This window comes from Lethenteron reissneri, chromosome 55, assembly GCF_015708825.2.
Source record: "Lethenteron reissneri isolate LAM-NWPU_2019-01 chromosome 55, ASM1570882v1, whole genome shotgun sequence".
Classification (NCBI taxonomy): domain Eukaryota; kingdom Metazoa; phylum Chordata; class Hyperoartia; order Petromyzontiformes; family Petromyzontidae; genus Lethenteron; species Lethenteron reissneri.
This window is the reverse complement of record NC_083833.1, coordinates 696,976-714,140: the sequence shown is the minus strand read 5'-3', so window position 1 is coordinate 714,140 and position 17,165 is coordinate 696,976. Positions and strand designations below refer to the sequence as shown.

Here is a 17,165-nt window from a genome sequence, read left to right as displayed (position 1 = left end):
TATGCACGTCCTCCTGCCATCGCTCACACGAGATGCACTGCTTGTGGCCGCCGCCACTTGGATGCTAAATAAATAAATAAACGTACACCTTCGTAAGTCCAGAAATGTCTCTTGAATTAACGACTTGATTTATTTAAATGTTCAGTATTTTCTCAATTGTGGAACCTTTAAGTGAAAAGCCTCGTCAGCTAAAGCGTCTAAGTTGCCTCGTTTCTCATCCCATTGGCAGGTACCACAACAACCTTTGGGGTTATTTCAGATCCTGGACGTTCATTCATCTGCCACGTCTGTAAGAAACTCTTATGTGCACCTGCGTGACATCGCCTGCGTGACATCGCCCACACACGGAGCTGTCTGGCCCCACTTGCCGCTGAGACCCGAATCCCTCACTCCGCCTCCATTGCCTGTCGCCTGGACCACTGCCACTCACTCTTCTCCGGCCCCCCAATTCCCCGCATGTCAACGTTACGGATGATTCAGAATACCGCTGCAAGGTTTCTCACCCGTACGCGAAAATGTGATCGCATCACTCAAGTGCTCCGATCTCTCCACTGCTACGGTGTCAAGTCTCGAATGTGCTTATCGGGTTACAATGACCGTTCTGCTTTTTGTTGTAATTCCCCAAGGTCTCGCACCCCTGCCTCCTACCTCTCCTCTCTCATCTCGCTCTACTCTCTGGCCACGTTGCCTCCGCTCCAATAGCAATGAAGGCCTCCTCCACCCTCGGACACGGCCACCCACACTCATCGACTCTGGTTGCACGGGAGGAGGTCACTCCTTCTCCGCTTCTGCTCCTCAGGGTCTGGCATTGTCTTCATCCTTTTGAACTCCGTGCGGTTGAGACTCTGATGCGACCCGAGTTAAAATCAAGACACAAGATTCCGTTTGTTTTATATCTGCATGGAGCTAATTCCCTTTTTGCGACGCGTCCGGAGATTGCCGTTGAATTTAGATGCTATATAAATGTAAATTTTTATTGTAGCTACCGAACACTGCGCTCTGTATTCCCACATGCGTGCATCTGTAACGAATAGTCGCATGCACGAAAACGCAATTATGCTCCACGTGACCGTAAATATCCACACAACGCATCATCTCTCGCAAGGTCAAGAGGTCATCACGGCCACCTACAGCGCGGATGCCCGCCACAGCGAGCGCCAAATGCTTTCCTCCTCTGCGACATCCCCGCGGCTGGCAGCTGGGGCATGCCACGCCACCGCAGAGCCCTCTCAGAGGGCACTCACCCCGACACCTCGTTCAGCAGGGGAGGTGGGAGCGGTAATTGGGGGCCAGCTCTGACAACTCGCCTCTTGTTCGAGAGACGGATTGTGCCCCCATTGATCCATATTGAGACCAGGGAGGCGCCAACCCGCGTTATTCATTAAGGGGCCGAATTCAAAGAAATTAATCGCCCTTCATGTTATTTGAGTTGCTGATCCGCTGGGTTAGATCGCCGTGTAAACATGTGAGTCGTCAACCCTCCTCTAGCCGACAGAGACAATTGATATAAGTGTCAACCGCGACAAATGTTTGACTGCTTCGGGAATCTTAACAACAACATGTGATTGAGGTCGAAATCAGGAGGCTTTCTGGACAACTCTGGCTTTCGCCTGATGAGGCTGGTTGTGATTATCGGCGAAAACGTCACGATACCCGAATTGTAAATGTCGTGGGTTTTACTCTCCAACACACAACCGGTAGCTGAACTAGTCACCCATTGGCGCGTTCTGTTTACGTGGTAAACCTTCCTCATTGGCTGTCGGGTGGTGGCGGGTTTAACGACACACTGATATTTACGCGATCTAACCTACACAAAAAAAACCTCTGTTCTGGATGTAACGGTTGTGTAGATTCCTCTCCAACGACAACAACAACAGCGGCGATGCTGCAGCTCAGGCAGTGTGATGCATGTGGCGTGTTTAATTCGCGCGGCACTTTTATTAATTGCCTCTTTCATGGGTGTGATGATTTGAAGGACGCGGATGAGCGAGCAGGACCCCGGTGAGTGACATCACTCACCACTGATGTTAGCCGGGGGGGGGGGGGGGACGAAACTTAGCAGAGAGCCGCTCACCACCAGTGCGCTCACCACTCTACCACCGCTCTCCTTCGTCTTGTGCATGTAGTTAATGCGAAGTATGCCGGACATCCCCACACCGCCGGAAAGGGCTCTTCCCAAATTACCCCGGGCCTGCTGGAGAAGCTGCACAATTTGTAATGAATTCAATTTTCTCCGTCCGTGCCTGATAAGAGATGTTATTTCGCTGATGTTATGCACATGGTGACTGATTATGCACGCTGTGGAGATAAATGTCTGATTTGACGGCATATTTTTGTTCTCGTGATACGCCACTGATAGTAGGATGGGAATATAAATTGTCGCGGGGTGTAAAAAAAAAGTTTTAAAAAACCTCCAAATGTAATGCACCTGAAGAAAACCCGTCGTGTTCAATCAGGGCACAAAGTCAGCAATGATACGGATCACGAGCGCGGATCTTAACGAAGAGAATGCAACGAAATCTGAAATATAAGCAATGAAGCGTGGGGAGAGAGAGAGAGGCAGGAATCTTGGACATTACACTCAAGAGACAGAAAGCTGATTGCACGCATGGCTTACGGAACAAATGCGAGTCAGAAACACCAACGGAGACAAGCGGCCCGTCACTCCGCATTTATTAATGCCACGTCGAAGGCCCACCCGGAGTGGAATGTGACGTCTTGCCAAGTGCACTCAATCGTCAAAATAAGTCGCCGTGCGCATGGGCGCCCAGGACGTGGCTCGTGGAGCACGACGCGTGCCTCGGGCTGTCGGTCACGCGGGCGGCTTGGCCGCACGGCACGGACCCTGAAGCACCACCACCAGCGCCAGCACCACCAGCACCACCACCACCAGCGCCACCACCAGCACCACCACCATCAGCACCACCAGCACCACCACCAGCACCACCACCAGCACCACCACCAGCACCACCAGCACCACCACCAGCACCACCACCAGCACCACCACCAGCACCACCAGCACCACCACCAGCACCACCACCAGCACCACCACCACCAGCACCACCAGCACCACCACCAGCACCACCACCAGCACCACCAGCACCACCACCAGCACCACCACCATCAGCACCACCAGCACCACCACCACCACCGCGGCAGAGCGCGCGGCTCGCAATCCGCGGGTCGCGTGTCCCAGCGCCTGTGCAGGGGCTGACTCAGCCTCTGTCATTCTGCCGGAGTCTGTGAAGTAAGCGCCACTTTCTGGGGAGGTTCACGTTGGTTGCCCTATTCAGTCTCACCCCTGTCACAGGAAGGTGAACTTTTGAGTAAAACCAAACTCTGGCAGGAGAGTCCTCAGAGGGCGGCGCCCATTGTGTCCGTTGTCACGTGGACGAGCGGCTGCTCATCAATGAAGCGGCCAGTTTCTTTGTTTTGTCGCTCACTGCAGAGAAGTCATTATCACTCGGTGTCCCCACAGTGCTCCTGTTGTGGCCTTGATAATGATGGCGGTGGTGGTGGTGGTGGCCGTGGTGGTGGCGGTGGTGGTGGTGGACGTGGTGGTGGCGGTGGTGGCGGTGGCGGTGAATGACAACGAGGCGGACATGGGCACCGTCATCGCCTCCATCGGCGGTTTGGTTTTGTCGCCGCCGTGGGGATTGTGGTCGATGCTGCTGCTACGATTGACGATTTAACAACAACAACAAATGGCTATCTTCTTTGCAACAAATGCCTCCGCTCACCACCAATGCCATCGATGATGATGATCAGGTTAACACGTCGGCTTTCGCGACCAATATCCATAATAGAGATTGTTGGGTTAGATCGCGTAAATATAAATGTGTCGTTAAACGAATTGCCACATTTAGTTTACGTGACAGCCCTTACAAATTAGCAGTGCCGGTGGTGACGGGTTTAACGGCACATTTATATTTACGCCATCAAACCCAAACACATCCATTATGGATGATGATGACTGTCATTACCGCCATCGGCCACTCTTCAAATCACTGGCAATGCCACCGTGAACGATAATGACGTTGAATTATGAAGGTGGGCACCGATGTCATGAAAATCACTCTCTTCACCTGCGTCAAGGATCGATGACGATGATGATGGTGGTTGTGATTATGCATCTCCATCATCCTCACATGCCATTGTTGCTGGCTGTCCATTACTGCGAAGCAGTGGTTTTTAACCTGAGGTGCACGCAACCCCCACCTGGGAATACGAGATGCACTTTCTAGGGGTGCGGGACATGGCCAGATTTCTTTAGCAGGTAAATAATCGAAACACAAATTAAGAACGGGCACGTAAGTACAACTTACTTTGTTCCATCAAACCCTTAACTAACATGATACATGTGTGTTAATTAACATTGTACATTTTTGTTTACGACTGAGAACCAAATGGGTACAAGGCTGCAGTAATGGTGAAGAACGGCTGCCATAAAAGGTTTAAATCCAGCCACACCACCACCACCACCAGCAGCAGCGCACGAGGCCAAAGGGAGACACAGATCATAGGGATGGCAATGGCACGGAATGATGGCTCCGTGCAGCGCAGCACATCCGCGCGAGCGGCCAAGCCTTGACACCGCAGCGCCACGAGCATCGCCAGCCCACCCGGCCGATAGTGCAGCTCGCACGCGCCAAGCCACGCTGCCCGCACCGGACGAACGAGGCTCGCAGGCATCGGACAACTGACGCCGCGTGGACAGAGGCCGCGGCAGCAGCGACTCACACGTAGCATCTACACGCCTCTCACTCACCTCGCCACCCAGCTCACTCCTCCCCGTTCGGATGACCCCCACAACCACTTAGCACGCCCTCTCTCTCTCCTGGACATCAGGTGGCACATGGCCCGTGACCTTCCCGATGGGCGTGGGGAGGGAGCTCGCCGCACCTTGCGGAGCCCGTGGCCACTTGTGACCGCAGCGACTCGACTCGACCCCCACCACAACCTCTGCCAGGAGAGACACACGCAAGCAGGAGGGGGTCCCTCCGACACCCGTCACCCATCCAGACCCCCCCCCCGCCTTCTGTCACGCGCTCATCGGCACCAGGCTGACATACAAGGCAGCACCCCCCCCCCCCCAACGTTGAATCTCGATTGCATCCAAACTCCCGCACGGTGACTTTGATTTCCTGCCCGTCCCAACAACGAGGCAGTGATTATCTCACGTTGACAGCGCCAGAATTTGGAGGCTGAAGTTCCACAATCCCATGGCGGTGGGCGAGTCTCATCCACCGGGGGGACAGCCACTGTCGCGATCTTCCCCACAAAGCGTCGCGCATTCAGCGGGGGAGGGGACGATGGGGCCGCTAAATCGACACTCGGCCCAGGGGGATTTGAGCTCGCGACCTTCTCATTTGCGAGCCGCTCACTCGCTCTCTCGCCCGCTCGCTCGACTCGCAAGCGGCCAGGGCAGAGATGGATAAGGGCGCTCCAAGGCGCGGTTGGCGATGGCTCCCAACCAGACGTGGGGTGACGTGGAACACGAGGAATACAATTACAAAGACCATCAGCAGTCAATCACGACTATCCGAAATTCAATCCTCTGGTCACGGACAGGATATTTGTTAGAACTGTACGCGATTACAAACTGTACAAAGTGGTTAAACGCAAAGTCTCGCCATGTACGCCCAGTACGGCGCCGTTGTGATACCTTAAGAATTCCCCGCGGCAGTGTTTTGATGTGGTTGGACGCAGATGTAGTTGGCAATGGAGCGTTTTGGGGGTTCGATCGCGTAAATATAAACGTGTCGTTAAAGCAGCAGCCACCATTAGTTTAACACGTCGGCTTTCGCGATCCAGCCACCAACACTAGACACATCCAATCCGTAATGTTTGTCACGTCAACTAAAAATATGGCAATTCGTTACGAGTACAGCACACCGGTGTGCTGTGCCAGTAACGAATTAATTATCTGTGTCGGGTGGTGGCGGGTTTAACGACACATTCACATTTATGCGACCTAACCCAAAAACCTCTCTTATGTATGTAACTGGGTTTCGAGCGGTGTGCATGTGGACCGTGTGTGTGTGTGCGTGTGGGGTGTACGTGTGTGCGTGCATGTGTAGCGTGTGTGTGCGTGTGGGGTGTGCGTGTGTGTGTGGGTGCATGTGTACCGTGTGTGCGTGTGCGTGCGTGTGCGTGCGTGTGGTGTGTGCGTGCATGTGTGCCGTGTACCGTGTGTGCGTGCGTGCGCGTGCACACGGAGTTTGGCGATGATTGGCGTGTGGATTGTGGGCACGTGGCAGGGCATTGTGTGCGTCGCTGCATTCAGCCGGGCGACTGGTGGTGGTGCGGGTGGTGGTGGTGGTGCTGGCGGTGGTGCTGGTAGTGGTGCTGGCGGTGGTGCTGGTGGTGGTGCTGGTGGTGCTGGTGCTGGTAGTGCTGGTGGTGGTACTGGTGGTGCTGGTGGTGGTGCTGGCGGTGGTGGTGGTGGTGCTGGTGGTGGTGCTGGCGGTGGTGCTGACGGTGGTGGTGGTGCTGGTGGTGGTGCTGGCGGTGGTGCTGGTGGTGCTGGTGGTGCTGGCGGTGGTGCTGGTGGTGGTGCTGGTGGTGGTGCTGGTGGTGGTTCTGGTGGTGGTGCTGGTGGTGGTGCTGGTGGTGGTTCTGGTGGTGGTGCTGGTGGTGCTGGTGGTGCTGGCGGTGGTGCTAGTGGTGGTGCTGGTGGTGGTGCTGGTGGTGGTTCTGGTGGTGGTGCTGGTGGTGGTGGTGCTGGTGGTGGTGGTGCTGGTGGTGCTGGTGGTGGTGGTGGTGCTGGTGGTTCTGGTGGTGGTGCTGGTGGTGGTGGTGCTGATGGTGGTGGTGCTGGTGGTGGTGGTGGTGGTGCTGGTGGTGCTGGTGGTGGTGCTGGTGGTGTCCATGCACATTTGACAAAAAAAAACCCTCAACACGTTCGTCAATACGTGTGGCCTTAACACAAAATGTAGTAAAAATATGAACAATTTGCGCGTATTAGGCAACGTTTTGCCTTGACGTGCTCTGAAGAAGAGGATGCATGACCACAAACCTCGCTTATTACATATGTGTTCTTCTTTTGAGGCCACGCACACAGAGTGCTGTTGACGGATGTGTCGAGGTGTTGCGTTGTTGTTGTCAGTTAACATGAGGCGAATATTGGTACGCTGAGAGGTGAGAGCAGGATACGTGTGATGTGCTGTGGTGCTTGTGTGTGCGTGCAGTAGGGGTGGGCCTTGTGTGTGACAGCGACAGCCGGTCAACAACAACAACAGCAGCAGCAGCAACGTGATCCTGGTCATCATCACACCTGACAAAGAAGATGCCAACTTTGTTTTTATTGCAACTTAATGCTGCGAAGTTCGCTTCAACGTAACCCGAAAAGAGGGCAAAACGAATTAACAGGCAACACCCCAAGGTAGTTGTGGGATCAAAGGTCACCAGGTGGCTGATTTAAAATAAAACACGCAGCAACGTATTCAACGGGTCGAGGAGCAAATCTACGAACTTGAAGTCAGCCGGAACGGCGAGAGAGCGGAGCGCGCGTCGTCTGAAATCGCAAAGAATGCGTCGAGGAGTGGAAGGAAAATAAAAAGGAGACGCGGATGCGAGAGAAAAAAACTGAACGCAGAAACTCCGCGAGTCCAATCGGGAGGACATCGTACGGAGGACGCGGCGCCGACGTAAACTGAAGGCGCCGCGGCAAAGAGCCCTCACCCATCAAGTGGAGGAATTTGTAGGAAAAATAAATGCAAAAAATGTTTAACTTTAATTCAAATGTTGAATTCCATTGCCCACATTTATTTTAAAACCAGACAAGGCCCACTGAGCTACGTAACTTATTATTTTTCAAAAGCTACCTGCCCATAATTGATAGCTCAACAAAGTGGCTTTCTGTCATCACGTGGAAATAAATAGTAGCAGCCAAATACTCTAAACACATGTTGTTGATTTTAAACGTGGAGGGGACCCGGAGAAAAATCCACGTGACCACGGGGAGAACATGCACACGTCAAATATACAGGCATTGTCAGGGTCGGGATCAAACGCACGACCTCCTGTATACCGGGCGAGGTAGTTAACATCTAAACAAGTCCAGGATGAGGCTTCCCTAAACAGACACTGCTGGAGAGCATTCCCATGTGGCCAATTGGTGGCTGCACTGAATGTTCATTTATTGGGATTTTGAGGCAGGCTGGGCCACGATTGGGCCCCACTTTCCACCCAGTAAAACCGGGGAGCGCGGCCTTCGATATTTCTCGACTCTAAATTCTAAATGAAACCATTTTCAATTGCTTACGTCATGTTCTCCATTCATCAAACCTACATGCATCGAAGTGGATCTTTGATTTCTGCAGTAGATCGATCTGCTCACACTCGCTTCTGTAGAGAGCCATATTTCATGGTGTAAAAAAAAACATTTAAAAAATCTGCCACAATTGTTTTTTAGATGGGCGACGCGGTGGCAAGGAGATGTTAACTCCCTCGCCTGGTACTCAGGAAGTCGTTGGGTTCGATCTCAACCCTAATACCTGCTGTACATTTGTAGTTTGCTCCCAGTGGTCGCGTGGTATTTTTTCGGGGTCTTCCGGTTTTCCCCTCCAAATTTACGAACATGCGTCTCGAGCATTTGGCTGCTAATCTTTTCGACGTGGTGATGAGCCACTTCGTTGAGCTATCATTTGTAACAGCCAGATCGCGTCTGAAAAAAAAAATCTACACAGCTCCGTGGGCCTTACCTGGTCAAATAAAATAAATAGTTTAATTTAATTTTGTATTGGTCACGAGTGTAACAACACAGCCATGCCACATTACAAATCACACCCAGGCCTCGATTGTTATATTTTAACGGGGCTCTCGCGTGCCTGAATGAAGGATATCAAGGTGGATAACACGATTATCCGAAAATGATTTCAAACCTTATGTAGCTAATCGGTCACCATGACAACCACAAAGGCAGCAGAGCTTTTAGCCCTTCAGGTATCATGGCGGTGCGCTTTGTGTAGTGCTCCCACACAAAGCGCCCGCGCGAGTTGCGGGCACCCGTTTGACGAATCCTCACAATTGGTTACTGGTACAACCCGCTGTAGAAATGTACAACAGCCAAATACTCTGAAAGCGTGTTTGTAAATGTGGAGCGGAAAAAACCGGAAGACCCGGAGAAAAATCCACGCCACCACGGGGGGAGAGAGAGAGACATGCAAACTCTAAATCTACAGCAGCAGGCGTCAGGGTCGGGATCGAACCCACAACCCCTGTATACCAGGCGAGGTAGTTAACATCTCCTAGCCACCGTGATGATGATGATAGAGAGAGACATGCAAACTCTAAATCTACAGCAGCAGGCGTCAGGGTCTGGATCGAACCCACAACCCCCTGTAAACCAGGCGAGGTAGTTAACATCTCCTAGCCACCGTGATGATGATGATGATAATAGAGAGACACGCAAACTACAAATCTACAGCAGGCGTCAGGGTCGGGATCGAACCCACAACCCCCTGTATACCAGGTGAGGTGGTTAACATCTCCTAGCCACCCATGGTGCCTACTGTCTCCTACTGCCCGCCCGTCGACAAGCACAGGCCCAGGTGCGGCCTGCTTATCAAGTCCCAGATCTGGAGAGACCAGCGGCGCCTTCCGAGCGATTTGGTTGCCATGCAAGCTCACGCGATTAGTTGCATTTGCCGATGGCCGTTGCAGATTAGGCCCACTAGTTAAAGTAATGTTATTACACCCTCGTTAAACACGTAGTAGTAGGGCTTTTGCGACCTATATTAACCACAATAGGAGTTTTTGGGGGTGAGATCACTTGTGGATGACAAGTGACGACATCACATTTATCCCCCCCGAAGATTTAAGACCGAAACGGGAAGACGATTTCTCCACAGCTTTGGCTGTCGCCTGATGATGCTGGCTGCTGCTGCTGTTGTTGTTGTAATCACCGGCGAAACGCCACTGTCCAGCAAATTGTAAATGTTATAGTGGGTTTACTCTCCAACACGCAACCTGTTAGTGCTGAACTAGTACACTACACTATACACTACACTATAGTTGTAAATCTTGTAGTGGGGTTACTCTCCAACACACAACCGGTTAGTGCTGAACTACTAATGAATTGGGACGTTTTGTTTAGGTGACAAACTTTACTAATTGGGCTGTGTCGGGTGGTGGTGGCGGGTTTAACGACAACACATTTATATTTACGCGATCTAACCCCAACCCCCCCCCCCCCTACTATGATTCTTGCACCTGCCCACTCAGAACGATTGCAAGTGTTGGCTCGTGGCAACCGTGACAGCAAGTGGCCAGGACTGGGACTTTAATTATTCCACAATCCTCATGGTGGTCGCCTTGACATTACCCGCTCCGCCTGGTGTCAATGGTAGATCGCATTCCTAACCTAACCCTCGCACCTCAGGATTTAAACAAATGTCACACGCAGCTTTTAAGGAGAATAAACAAAAAACACGCACCAGGCAATTTAAACACGTTCCAGATTGTCGAGTTAATCATTTGCTAAATGTGCGCGTGAGTTATATAGCGATGTCCGATTATCTAAACATTTACATTCACATCAGCCCCAGGGACTTGAATTCGATTCCTGGCCTTGGTCCACATCAGCGGCGGTGTTATTATCTGCGACCGATAGCCACCGCGGTGAAGTATGGTCAAAGAAAACAACCCCCATGGTCGACGCAGCGCGGGGAGTCCTCCATCCATCCAGCAGTGGATTGACAAATCGATGTAAATAAATGGGGGTCACTCTCCACGTGCAGCCTCTTCTCCTATGACACTGCATGTTGTTTTAAAACGCGAATTGGATGATATTTAGATAACAAGATGAATGTATTAGAATTTGATGCAACGCGATCGAGCAAATGGAACCACGTCGCGTGAGTAGGAGTGAGCGGTTGTCCGGCTGCCTTGGCCTAGCGTCACACAACAAGGCGGGATGCTGCTGGATGCTTCTAGATGCGACAACCCACGCGCCTCAGTCTTTGTTCAGCCTGCGTTATGCAACTCACGTGTCATCACGGACTGTGCTTTACCCCCTATATTACATATGTTTTATCATACTGCGATTTGTCCATAACGCGGTGTTGTCCAGGTACGCGACTACCACGGCGTTACAGGAGAACAGACTGCACATAAGGGGGCTGCTACTTGCAAAGCAATGCAAGCTTCAAACAGTGCACCCGAGATGGGATTCCAGGCAGACACCTGTGAAAAAAATCTTCGTAGATAACCCGATCCCTCCCGTCTAAATAAAGATTCTCAATGAAAAGATGCTGAAACAGTCGAACAAATGTTACGAATGCACGGCACAGCTATTTCATTTGGCAAAAGTTGAACGACAATGAAATCGATCGACCAATCGACCGATGCACGTGCTCAGTGATTATAACACTTTCCTGCTCCCGCCCAGCAGGAAACTCGGCACACTAAGTGGACAGCAGCAGAGCCACGCCAATCAACAGCAATCAAACTCCGCCCACTGTTGTAAAGATATGCAACTCCTGTACTGCAGAGCCGATCACGTGGATTTTGTATTAAGTAACATATTTGTTCGGTTTCAACACGCGACTTGTACTAAACATTTCCAAGAATAACAATGTACAACTGTTCATATATTATTTATTTGGGCTTAAGGGAATATCCATGAGTTATTAAATTATGTCAAAATCTCGCAGATAATCTATATTTTACTGTACTTGGATATCGAATAGTCATGTGACACCACCCCCTTTGTTTAAGACATAGTTAGCTTTCACAACCAATATTATCCATACCAGAGGGTTTTTTTGGGGTTAGATTGCTGAAATATAAATGTGTCATGAAACCCGCCGCCACCACCCGACACAGCTAACTACTAAGGTTGGTCACGTAAACTAAACTTGCTAATTCATTACGAGTTCAGCACAACGGGGTGTTGGGAGAGTAAACCCAAATCATTAACAATTCAAGTGCTATGACGTTTCCGCTGGGAATTACAACAAACAGCTTCATTAGGCGACTGCCAGAGTTGTAGAAAGATCTTGACTTAAAACTTTCGTGGCTGCACGAATTCATATTTTTGGTTCTTTCGGTAAAGTCACGTAGATAGAAAATATAAAAAATGAAATGAAATAAACATTTTAAAATAAAAATAATAAATTGAAATTAATAAAAGCAAAAACCCCGTGAATAAGACCGCTTGTGTTGCGATCGAAACGTCGTGGGTTTTTTTGCTTTAATTTATTTCTATTCATAAATTTTATTTTAGATTTTTTTTTCTATCCACGTGACTTTACCGAAAGAACCAATATTTGTAGAGAAATCCTCACATTTCTCGGTCTTAAATATCATTTTGGTTGGCCAAACATTGGCAAGATCGGTAATTTCATCACAGTACGTTTTTATTCCACCACTAGCGTGCCGTGAATTTTCGGATTCACAGACTTCGAATGTTCACCACGACCCGCCTTCGTTTTGCTCCTTCGCTTACGCACGCGGCGATAAAACCGTGCGCCCGACGAAATCAACGATCAGAGATTTTTTTCCCCCATATATGGCTGATAAAAATAAAACGCACATCAGAATCCAAAGTTCCCGGGTTAATCGTAATATGCGGGGGGGGGGGGGGGGGGAGTGGTTAATCGCTGTTGTCGATTCATCGCGCCGATCGATACGCGGATCGAGTAATGACGTGACACGCCCCCCTCCATTTGATGAGCCAACATCAGCAGGGTCGGTGATCCCGTCGTCGCGGTCAGATCTCACCGTGAGCACAGCGCCGCGGTGGCACGAATCGATCAACTCGTCCCATTCCACCGCTGGCGCGCGCCTGCGGTCCCATTCGCCACGTCCCAACATTTCCGCTATTAATTTCCCCCCACGAGGGGGTGGGGGGGGGGCATCACACAAACGCAGCGCCTACATCGCTGGCATTGTTGGGTTGTTTGTTGTTGGGGGGGGCTAAGCGTGCAGAATTCTACCCCCCCCCCCCTGGGGGTGGTGTCCGTGAACCTCTGGCCGGCCCCGCCTTTGCCTCACATCACCCCTCCCGTGTGGCATTTATAGAAGAAAAACCAGGAACACAAACAAATAATAATAATAATAACCTTCAACCCAAAAATGCATTTTCCTACATTGAACAGCTAATGTTGTGTTTACCGCGGGTGTCCCGTGTTGTTTATGCCCCTTGCAAGCGAAGCACGATTGATGTGACATTTCAATTTCATTTTATTAAAAAAATATGAATTTCTGCCCTCGAGCAGTCATTCCGAGAACCTTGGGACACGACATATGGAGGGAGGGGGGGGGGCTTGCATCGCGTACCAACAATAGGGGAGCGGGCGAGGGGGTGGCTGTTGAACTCACGGCTGCGGCGACGGGGTCAGGCTCTGGGGGAGCCGGTGCGGTGGCGGGTGCCCTCGCACGCCACCACGAGGAGGAGGAGGGCTCCTCGTGCCCGCGATGTCATCAAAGAGTGACGGGCGACCTATCCGGCCCGCGTGGTGATTTACAACACCGCCAGTGCGTGTGGAGAATGCTCCCCTCCGGGCGATGTGACAGCCACGAGAGACGCCGCACGCGCTCGTCGCCGGCTGTCGAGAGTTAGGCGCGGGGCTGCCACTGCGAGCTTTGTATGCGCCGCGCGCCTCACAGACAACGCCGCAGCGTACGCAGATAAAAAAGAAAAAAACAAGACAATCCCCTGCAAAAATTAACGATCCGTACCGTGAATTTTTAAAAAAGATATTAAAAATATATATAATGAAATGTTAATAATAATAAAGAAACAGTGTAAAGAAGCCACACAGAGCACGAGAGACAATGAGATGGGAATGACCTTGGAATGCTGCCCGAGTGGACATGTCCTCGTAGATCTCACGGAGGGAGCTGCCCCGGGTAGGCAGCTCGCGCGGCGCGTGCAGCGACACCGACACCGCCACCGCGTGATTCATGGCGATTGAAACACATTGCTTGAGGTGGCTTACCGGAGTTGGGGGGGCGGGTGGGTGGCCGAGCCGGGGTTGGGGGGGGTGCCACACGACGCAGACATTGATGGAGTGAAGTGGTGCGTCCACACGCGGGCATCACGACGGCGAGCGGCGTCTCCGAGCCCCTTTCACGATCCTCTCTTCACTCGGTGCGTCCCGCCGAGGCGTTGACGAGGCGTCACAAAAACGAATAAATCCTCATCGATGCGCGCACACACACACACGTACTATGCCGTGCACACATTACAAACAATCATAACGGGAGCCAAACGTCGAGTTTGACTTCTACACTTGGGGAGGGGGGGGGGGCATGTGTTCGCTTTGTCCCTCACATTGGGAATCACTGGTGCATATAAGTCATTAATTTAAATCTTCATTGTAAATAAATTAATAACTGTGCCCCCCCTCCCCGTGCCCCCCCCCCCGCCCCCACAAACTCCACCCATGAGGGTAGCTGACACGGCGCGGGTTTCAGGATATAAGCGACCACGCGTTCTGGTATATTCTTACGTAAAGCCGCATCGTCGTGCGTTAATAAGTATGTACAGTATGTTGAACTTTTTTCGCACCGCACGTAGCTACCCGCGCCAATCGGATGAAATGCGCCACGGTGCCGAGATGTAAACTACCTCGCCTGGTAGTTTACATCATCATCATCACGGTGGCTAGGAGATGTTAACTACCTCGCCTGGTAGTTTACATCATCATCATCACGGTGGCTAGGAGATGTTGACTACCTCGCCTGGTAGTTTACATCATCATCATCACGGTGGCTAGGAGATGTTGACTACCTCGCCTGTTAGTTTACATCATCATCATCACGGTGGCTAGGAGAGGTTGACTACCTCGCCTGGTAGTTTACATCATCATCATCACGGTGGCTAGGAGATGTTGACTACCTCGCCTGGTAGTTTACATCATCATCATCACGGTGGCTAGGAGATGTTGACTACCTCGCCTGGTAGTTTACATCATCATCATCACGGTGGCTAGGAGATGTTGACTACCTCGCCTGTTAGTTTACATCATCATCATCACGGTGGCTAGGAGATGTTGACTACCTCGCCTGTTAGTTTACATCATCATCATCACGGTGGCTAGGAGATGTTGACTACCTCGCCTGGTAGTTTACATCATCATCATCACGGTGGCTAGGAGATGTTGACTACCTCGCCTGGTAGTTTACATCATCATCATCACGGTGGCTAGGAGATGTTAACTACCTCGCCTGGTAGTTTACATCATCATCATCACGGTGGCTAGGAGATGTTGACTACCTCGCCTGGTAGTTTACATCATCATCATCACGGTGGCTAGGAGATGTTGACTACCTCGCCTGGTAGTTTACATCATCATCATCATCACGGTGGCTAGGAGATGTTAACTACCTCGCCTGGTAGTTTACATCATCATCATCACGGTGGCTAGGAGATGTTGACTACCTCGCCTGGTAGTTTACATCATCATCATCACGGTGGCTAGGAGATGTTAACTACCTCGCCTGGTAGTTTACATCATCATCATCACGGTGGCTAGGAGATGTTGACTACCTCGCCTGGTAGTTTACATAATCATCATCACGGTGGCTAGGAGATGTTGACTACCTCGCCTGGTAGTTTACATCATCATCATCACGGTGGCTAGGAGATGTTAACTACCTCGCCTGGTAGTTTACATCATCATCATCACGGTGGCTAGGAGATGTTGACTACCTCGCCTGGTAGTTTACATCATCATCATCACGGTGGCTAGGAGATGTTAACTACCTCGCCTGGTAGTTTACATAATCATCATCACGGTGGCTAGGGGATGTTAACTACCTCGCCTGGTAGTTTACATCATCATCATCATCATCACGGTGGCTAGGAGATGTTAACTACCTCGCCTGGTAGTTTACATCATCATCATCACGGTGGCTAGGAGATGTTGACTACCTCGCCTGGTAGTTTACATCATCATCATCACGGTGGCTAGGAGATGTTAACTACCTCGCCTGGTAGTTTACATCATCATCATCACGGTGGCTAGGAGATGTTAACTACCTCGCCTGGTACGCAAGCAGCTCGTGGGCTCGATCGCGACCCTGACCCCTGCTGCTGTATATTTGGAGTTTGCGTGTCTCTCCCATCATCATCACGGTGGCTAGGAGATGTTAACTACCTCGCCTGGTACGCAAGCAGCTCGTGGGCTCGATCCCGACCCTGACGCCTGCTGCTGCTGCTGCTGTATATTTGGAGTGTGCGTGTTCTCCCCGTGGTCGCGTGGATTTTTCTCCTGGTCCTCTGTTTTTTCCCACCACATTTAGAAACATGCTTTTAGAGTATTTGCCTTCAATGAATTTCAATATTGGTGATAAGCCACTTCCATGGGCTATCATTTGTGGCCAGGTCGTTTCTGAAAAAATTCTACAGTGTACAGCTCATTGGGCCTTACCTGGTATAATAAAAATAGTTGCGTCTTAGGTTGCGGGGTAAGGACAACAAAATGAATACAAAAAGTAGTTGTAAATACATATAGCGTGGATGTGCTGTGGTACTAGTACACCGTCGTTAGTGGGTGACAAGCGTCAGCGTAGACGTACGAGTCTCTGCATACACCTGACGCATCACCCTTCACTGCGCCCAGCCGACTGACAGCAGCCGGTAGCGCGGAGATGCATGGAGTTGGACAGAGTTGTGGCACCCGTGGTGCTGATAAACACGCAAAGTTCAACATTTAGATAACGAAAGGAAAAATTAAATTTATGACTGACGTAAATTTGGAGGCATTTTTTATGTTATTGGCAAGTACAGTTTATTGTGAAAATGCTATAAGGCGATTATTTGAAATGTGACGTAACATTGCTGCAATGATGTGTGGCCTCGGGTCTGTGTGCCAGTGGTGCTGAGCCTGGCCATGCCGAGGGTTCGGAGCCCACACCTAAAACATGGACACATTCACATTTCGTTAAATGTTCTATCTATCACATAATGCGTCTTAAGCCCATTGCAAACGATCATATTTATAGCCAGGACAAATTGTATCGAGGTCCGTCATAACGTGGATAAAACCACACGCTCTTTGAAGTTTGATCTCAGCAAAGTTTCATCACCTTTATTTATCTATACCCGACTCTAACAAATAATTTTGATAACACTCGTAACGTTAAAATGCGTTCAGAATAATAAATACATTACGTATCTCGGGAACCCGCTACAAATAATGCGAGTCGTTTAT

General features: G+C 50.6%; 1 protein-coding gene across 2 annotated transcripts in view; it reads right to left on the bottom strand.

Annotated features, from left to right (window-relative positions):
* Nucleotides 1–13,817, bottom strand: part of CCKAR (cholecystokinin A receptor) — a 42,398-nt gene extending 28,581 nt beyond the window's left edge. The window contains exon 1 of one of the 2 annotated variants that reach the window (XM_061574380.1): nt 13,799–13,817. The gene's annotated coding sequence lies outside the window, so the exon portion shown is untranslated. Of the gene's footprint in view, nt 1–4,768; nt 4,788–13,798 lie in introns of those variants that run through there. The other variant, XM_061574381.1, reaches the window with a different exon arrangement.
* Between the last annotated feature and the right edge of the window lie 3,348 nt (nt 13,818–17,165).